Here is an 8,571-nt window from a genome sequence, read left to right on the forward strand (position 1 = left end):
GACACTAACACTTTTTAAAAGTACAGGCCAGTGGTGGGTAGAATGCTTCCCAATTTGCATTTTTCGGCCCTGGCCAGTTGGCTCATGGTACAGCGCTGGCCCGGCGTGTGGAAGCCCGGCATGGGTTCGATTCCTGATCAGGGCACACAGGAAAAGCAACCGTTTGCTTTTCTTTCTTTGCCCCACCCCACCCCCCTCTTCCCTTCCCACAGCCATAGCTTGACTGATTCGAGAGCATCAGCCAGGTGCTGAGGATTGCTCTATGGAGCCTACGCCTCAGGGGCTAAAATAGCTCGGTTGCCACCATGGCCCCAGATGGGCAGAGCATCCACGCAAAGGGGGTTTGCCAGGTGGATCTCAGTAGGGGTGCATGCGGGATCTGTCTCTTTATCTCCCCTCCTCTCACTTAAAAAAAAAAGGTACTATGTTTATGCTTCTGTAATGAGTAAAAAATCCAAGGGTACTTTGAGACTGTGTAAAGATTCTGCTCTCCAGCAAGCTTTCACTCAGTGATTTTAATGTCTATTGATAATTCTGTTGAAATGGTTGCAAAATGGTAATTTTCCCAATTTCATTTCTTGTATGAGTGGTAGTTTGCATACCATTGTCAAGAAGAATTCTCATCCCCAACTGTGATGTTTAAAATTTTGAGATTAAGTTTGTATTTATGGATTCTTTTTAAAAATTCATTGTTATAATCCATTTTTATCACTATACATTCATGATGCTCAAATTGTCCCACATTTAGTAGGTTGAGGTACATTCAAACTGACTCTTATTTCCTTTGTTTTCCAGAAATAATTACCGTTTATTATTAATTTTATATATCTTTTTAGTCTTTTTTTCTATGATTATATGTTTGTTTTTAAATTTTTTCAATGACAGTTTATACTCTATTATTTTGTATTGGTTGCAGGTGTACAGCACAGTGGTTGTGAGTGTTCCCCTTGATAGTTCCAGTACCCAGTTGGCACCACACATATTTATCACAATAGGACTCTATTTCCTGTGCTGTACTTCACATCCCCATGTCCTATTTCCTTCTGTCATGTCCTCTTCACTCTGTGAAAATCTTGCCTTTTAGCACAAGATCTTTCAAGGGCATTTAATACTTTTCCTCTTTCTGCCCTGAAGTCAGCCATTTCTCCAAAGAGTTGGATTCCATTTCGTGGAGAATGGCATTTAGAACCCAAGATCTGAAGGGTTTTAATACATTTCAAAGTATTAAAAGAACACCGTACCTGTTTCCTTGAGGCACCATATGGAAGGCGGGTGTGATTTGTAGTCCTAACTAACATTACCTGAGCGACCTTGGCAATTACTTTTATTTCTTAAAGTTTTATTCTTCATCTGAAAAGAAATTGGAATTTGTAAGTACATATTTCTCTGTGGTTTTTTTATTGAATTTATTACAGGTGCTACTGGTTAACAAAATTACACAGGTTTCAGGTCCACAAGTCTACAATACATTTTCCGTACACCACAATGCGTGTTCACCACCCCTTCCAAGTCAAGTTTCTGTTAAGTACGTGTTTCTTAACCTTTTCTGAGGCAGCAACACATTTGGGAATCTGATAAAAGCTATAGTCCCAACTCCCCAGAGACAAACTCAAATAAGAAAAATTTGCACACTTTTTTGAGGATTGGGGCCAAAGGCTCTGAAGCCCAGTTGAGGTTACAAATCCCTGCGTTAAGCGATCTCTAGGGTGTCTTCAACACTAACATTCTGTTAATCTACAAGCTGCCCTGCTGCTGTCAGAATAACTTCTCAGAGACATCAAAATGTGCAGGGGTTAATATAGAAACAAAATGAGAAAAGGGTACAAAGAAAGGAGCCAGTGAGCAATACATTGCTCAGCCACAGTTCTTTGTCCCTGCCAAAAGTGAGAGGTCTCCACAGGAAGGTCCTGGGGACGGCTGAGAATGCCAGCACTTGGAAAGGAGGCCACAGGCCAGCCAGTGGGGTCCCTGCATCCTAGCTCCACCCACCAGGGCTCACTCTTGGCCTCCAGCTGGAAGGCGGAGGAACTGGGCAGGCCTGGGAGCACCCCTGCCCCTAACAACAAAATTACTAAAAAGTAAATGGTTTCCAGATGATAGTAAAAAGTGAAAAATCATTTACCTGTCAGGAAAGCTGGGCCAACTATAAATATGGCTCCAGGAGACCAAAGCAAAGCAGCTCTACTTCTAGAAAGAAAAGTAAGGGCTTCCAAACACAATCATGTAATGAGTTCATGCTTAAAAACTCTTACCTTTTGTAACAGCATGGGCAGACCTAGAGGCTATTATGTAAGTGAAATAAGTCAGAGAAAGACTAATACTAATTTCAATTATATGAGGAATCTAATTAGTGAAATAAACAAACAAAACAAACGTACTCCTAGATATAGAGAACAGACTGACAGCTGTTAAAAGGAAGGGGGTTGAGGCTGATGAAAAAGGTGAAGGATTAAGCAGGACAAATTGGTAGGTACAGAGTAGTCACAGAGATGCAGATTACAGCACAGGGAAGGTGGTCAGTATTACCAAGATCAATATGTATGGGGCCAGGTGGGTGCTTAACGCAGTGGGGAGACCCCTCTGTGAAGCACATGATTTTATAACCACTTTGTGGTAATCTGAAACTAATACAGAATAATATTGACTGTAAACTGTAACTGAAAAACCATATATATATGTATGTATATATATATATATATATATATATATATATATATTCACAGAAGGTGTCGCATATCTGTCACATTTAAAGATGCAGGATTGTACATAACCCAATTCTACACTCAATGATGTAATTGTGAATTCTCTTGCTTAGCACCAAGAGGGTGACACTTTCATTAATAAATAGAATTTCTTTCTTAAAATTAAGCCATTTAAAAGCTATAGCAAAGTAATACCAAGTGAATTCTGTATAACATGAAGTTATATAAAACTCCTAGTAAATAAGCTATCTATACAGAATAAAAATTTCCACAAAAAAGAACTTATAAGCAGAGGTATAAGTGTAGATACCACATGTAAAAAAAATGATTTTTAAAACCTACATAATGAATACACCGCATGCATATGCTCATGCTCCCCTCCCCCACAGAGAAATACCTGCACTGAGGTCAGAGCAGCCCAACACGGAAGCCCCCTTACAGCCCCAGTGATTGTCCTCAACTGTAGCTAAAATCCTTCTAAAAATGGGCACTGCCCTCCTCACTTGGATTTAAGAACTCTGAAAGAGCAAAATACATTCCTAGTAAAGAGTTATATTGTCCTTTTAATGTTCGGATCCTCTCCTAGACAGATGCTTAGTTGTACTTGGGTGACCTGCACACCCTTTCTATTCTCACTCCACGTCCAGGGCCTCCAGCAGCTCAGTCTCTACCATGAAATAGAACCAAATAGAACATTGGTTTCCTGAGATCAACACTGAGATGCAATATGAAACCTAGTATTGTCAGTATTCCATATGCATTTACAGAACTGTAATACAGGACAGTTGTTCACGGGAACAAAATCATTGTACAACACAGAGGGTTCTCGCCGCGTGGCGAAGACATGACCACAGCAGTTTCTCCGTGCTCTCTGCTAGTGGTCTCACAGGGAAAGGGACTGCCTTCAGCTCAACACCAAATTAATGCAGCTACTCCACATCCACCCTCCCAGTCCCCCTCTAGGCCAAGGGCTGTGTCCCTTCATGAAGTGCTAACAGATAATTTTGAACACACTGAATAGCAGATGCAGCTCTAAATAAATCCAAGCACAGGAAGATGAGAGAATCGAAGTGGATAGAAGCAAAGAAATGTACAAAATGTCACCAAGGCAGGTGAACTACCCCTTGCCTTCTGCGACATTTCAGCTCTTGTGTTCATTTAATAATTGTGTATTTAAGATTCTTTTAACATTTCAATATAAAGTGACTGTTATTGCAATCATGGAAATGGGTAGATGGAGCATCCTCAGTGACTTGGCTACTTGATAACTCAAATACTCTTTTTCTTCATCAGACTATAAAATAAAAACTACAATCAGAGAAAAAAATCCTCATAAGAAGCAGCTTATATTTATTTGCCAAACATCAGATGGTTATCTGTAGAAAAGTTTATAACAGCATCTGCAGCTCAACTCATATTTATTTCTGCCCTCTCTTCTGTACACAGAGCAATCTCTTCTAAACACCATTGTCTCCTTGCATTTCTATAAAACAACTGAATAAGGTAAGGCTTGAGAGACACCAACTCAAATGCAACAGGTCCCTGCTTTGGGGACTTCTGCAAAACATCTGCTGCTATCAAAGGTCAAAGATTTTCATTATGGCGTTATGGTCAAGCGTGAAACTCAATAAGGCTCTGGATGAAGAGGGGAATTTGCAATGTCCATTTCATGCCCCAGACTGTCCCTCCACATAGTCTAAAAACTGGTCTTCACCAGAGACAGATATGTCATATGCAGCTTCTGTTTCAAAATTATCCTGAAGTTTTCATGATAAAAAATTTTTTTCTTTTTGTTTTGCTTTGTTTTGTTTTCCCATATTTCATGAAGGGATTCCGCTGCTTGGCTGGCTGCCTGTGGACCCCACTTGTTCTTTTCATTCACTTTGTTGAGTCTTGATACTATTTTCTGTCATTTCTCCTCAAACTTTGATTCTTTGCCTTTAAAAGATCAGACATTTCAGACAGACTATTATATGGCTTTTGCTGCTTGGTCGCCTGTGCTTTACCCACTGGTCACCAAAAGAACCATCAGGAAATAACTGCTGACTGTGGTGGAATTTGGTTTGACTCCATTCCCACAGTGAGTTTATCTGATGTGCTACCAGCTGAAGAAAGTTCATTGTCACAGTCTGAGGAATCTCCAAATTACCCAGAAAGCCAGTCCATTAATGGTCTGACAAAAGAAATAGCCATTATAAAGTTGTCAGGAGCCAAACCAAGCTTAAATTTGGGGTTATTCCTGGACTTGTTATCTTTGAATATATGTATCCTGATTTATTGATGTCACCCCATTAAAAAAATAAAATTATATATAAAAAAAAAAAAAAAAGATTTGACAAGCCCAGAGTTCTGAGAAAGACAGTAGGAAATCTGTTTCTCAACTACAGCGTTGAGCCTGACCTCTAGTGGCGCAGTGGATAAAGCGTCGACCTGGGAACACTGAGGTTGCCGGTTCAAAACCCTGCACTTGTTTGGTCAAGGCATATATGGGAGTTGATGCTTCCTGCTCCTCCCCTCCCCCTAAAAATGAATAAATAAATAAATAATTTAAAAAAATCAAAAAAAAAAATTTGGGGTTATCTCACTTCTGTGACATGGCAATTTCTCTGTGGAGAATCACACAATGTTCTGAATCTCCCCTCAAGTTCTCAGGTTAAATCTGTGCTTGGAATTCCAGGAATGATGCACAAATGAGCAAGCTGGTCATTGATTTGACGTTCAGTGCAACTATTGTTACAAAAATAATATTTGCTATCAAAACCAGGGCATTAAAAACCCACTCTGGCGGTACAACCCTGAGCAGCTCCTTCCTATTTACTTTTCCACTGTGAACGGCCCAGCGTGATTTGGCTAGGACCCTCGGACTGGTAGTACATTTTCAAACTGGCAGTACATTTTCAAGTGTCTCATCAAGAATAATAGCACCATATGTTGATATTGCCAGTTTCTATTCCTTCCAGTCATCCAAAACTCTCTCCACATCTTCACTCTGAGGCAACAAAATTGGACACAACTGAAGATAACTTGAGCAAAGCCCCTTCTCCTACACCAAGGTCATCCTTGTGTGTTCTGCATGTAGAAATTCAAGTAAAACCAATGGGCAAGTTTAATCTGCAAACACAATGAAATAGCTCTCTGTGCTGGAAATGTACTAAATAAATGGACCTCGGAGGTTGTCCAAGATGCTGCCTGGGACCGAGGGTACAGCATGGAGACTCTGGCCACTGGAGAGCAGCAGAGGCTTGTCTCACCTGCTTCATCCCAAGCACACCAAGTTTGTATCAGCTCTTCCCCTATGTCTGCTAAAATTGCTTCCTCTGGTCTGAGCATGAAGCATCTCCTTGAAAATCAACTGACAGCTGGAATGAAGAGAACAATCCTAAATGACCAGAGTCCACCACGTGGGGGATCCCAGGGCAGAACCTGACCTCACAAGGCCCGTCCAGCAGGACAGGCCCAGCCCTTCTGACTCCCAGCCCAGCTCCCTGCCCAGGCCACCCAGGGTTGCTCCACATCAGTCAACACTGCAGACAGACATAGGAGTCAGGAGCCAGGGAGGCGCTAAGAGAGTGGACGTGAAGGGCTGGAGGATATATTCTAGACACTGATGGTCCTGGACCTCAAGTGCCTGGATGAGACCAGGTCCTTCAGGATGATGATGAAGAGATGAGGGTCTCAGGATGAGTTTAAAATAACAAAAGAGCTTATGGATAAGAAAGAGAGAATATGAAAAACTAGATTCAACTGCATTATAAATTCCTTCTCCCTCTGGACTCACAGCACCTTGTCCAAGACTGAGCATACAGCTGACACTTAATAAATGCTTAGTGATGATCAATTCTTTTTTTTCCCTTTTTTTTTACAGAGACAGAGAGAGAGTCAAGAGAGGGATAGATAGGAACAGACAGACAGGAATGGAGAGAGATGAGAAGCATCAATCATCAGTTTTTTGTTGTGAGACCTTAGTTGTTCATTGATTGCTTTCTCATATGTGCCTTGACTGCGGACCTTCAGCAGATCGAGTGACCCTTGCTCAAGCCAGCAACCTTGGGTCCAAGGTTGGGGTCCAAGCTGGTGAGCTTTATGCTCAAGCCAGATGAGCCCGCACTCAAGCTGGTGACCTCGGGGTCTCGAACCTGGGTCCTCTGCATCCCAGTCCGACGCTCTATCCATGGTGCCACCGCCTGGTCAGGCGATTATCAATTCTTTATACTTCCGGCGAGCAGGTGTATTTTTGTCCTCTTTGATCTTGATTCCAATGGGCAGAAGCAGACTTTAGGTCATAGAATTCTTAAGAAGAGGAGAGGGACACCAATTTGGGCAAGCAGAACCCAAACACGTCGCAACATCCTCGAATCGCCACAGCAGGTGGGTCTATTCCTGAGATGACAAGCCTGCAGTTTCTGCCCCAGCAAGGGCCGAGCCAGGCCAAGCCTTACTGTGCTCTCCTGCAGGTACTGGTCCCAGACCCCGGCTGTCAGTCTGGGTCCAGCATCACAAGGCAAGTCCGGAGACACAATCACATGACTGACCAGGGCTGAGAGGTGGGTCCTCAGTAAACACATGTCTGCAGTAGGCAGGCTTTGCCGCGGGAGAGGGAAGTGGTCATCGTCCGCATTCAGCCTCCTTGCCTCCTCTCACGGAGTCTCCAGATTGCCGTCCACTTCTTAGTGTACTCTCATGACCCAACAAGTTCCCACCGCCCTCCATTTACAGGTCAGGAAGGCTAGGTTCAGAAGGATGAAGTCACTTTCTGGCCTGACTGCTTAATAGGTCTGTCACCTTGGGGAGGACCTATAACATTTTCAACTTTGCTCAGGGTGACACCACGTCCTCTGCTGGAATCTAAGGTATTTAATTCACAAGCTGGAGGCAGAGAGGGGAGGGCAGGATGGGGCTAGTGACTCTCCAGGCTCTCTGGGCCTCTGGGTGCCTCTGACTCACATCGAGAGAGAGAGAGCAGGAGAGGTGGACCACTCTTGTTCAAATTGCAGCCGGATGAGAAGGCCCTGGCAAGTCAGTCACCAGAGAGATGCACCTGCTGCTTTCAAAGATGGCCCTGTACCTTTAAACAAATGGCCACCAATCTGCCACCCCTCACCTCTCCGCCTTGGTCATATGGAGGGCATAGTACCCGGCGCACAGGGGCACTAGAAAATGTTGACCCATGCGCATTTCAACTGTGTTGCTTACCTCTAGCTGTCCCTCTCATGTCATCATTATTGCCCACAGAACACCTGGACTGGAGTCTGCGGACTTGCCCTTGAGAACGACAAGATGATGACGATGATAACGACGATGATGACAACAACGATGATGATGTAACGGCTAAGCCTTATACAGGTCATCTATGTGCCAAGGGGCTGTTTCTAGAGCTTACATATCTTATTTGATTCTCACCACAACTGTATGAATCAGGTACTGTTATTATCCCCATCTTATAGAAGAAGAAACCAAGGCTTTGGAACAGGTCGCACTGCTAGGAAATGTGGAGCTGGAATTTGAGCCCCAACTTTGTGGCTCCAGAATCTGGGCTCCCAGCCACCATCAGGAATGAGCCACAGCAGTGGTGACATCGTTTAGACCCATTTCAGCCCCTCCCCTTTCTCTAGGAAGCTCTTCAATTCGGTTCCATAAATACCCAGCAACTGCCCCATTCTAGGCCCTGCACTGGGCACTGGGAGTGGGGGGAACAGAACAGGGGAACTCACGCTCTCCCTGCCTGCACCTCCAGGGACCCAGCGATGTGACCTGCACTGCTATTTCCCGGGCCATGCGGGATGTATTAACACTTCTCTAGAATCTTGTAAATACACAAGTTTTAGCTCCCCTCTCTGGGCTAAAACGCTGGGGAAAGAAAACCTGCTAA

General features: G+C 43.5%; 1 pseudogene; it reads right to left on the minus strand.

Moving 5' to 3' along the window:
• Positions 1–4,279: 4,279 nt before the first annotated feature.
• LOC136388087 (m7GpppN-mRNA hydrolase-like) lies at positions 4,280–8,050 on the minus strand (annotated as a pseudogene).
• Between the last annotated feature and the right edge of the window lie 521 nt (positions 8,051–8,571).

Source organism: Saccopteryx leptura, chromosome 1 (assembly GCF_036850995.1).
Source record: "Saccopteryx leptura isolate mSacLep1 chromosome 1, mSacLep1_pri_phased_curated, whole genome shotgun sequence".
Classification (NCBI taxonomy): Eukaryota; Metazoa; Chordata; class Mammalia; order Chiroptera; family Emballonuridae; genus Saccopteryx; species Saccopteryx leptura.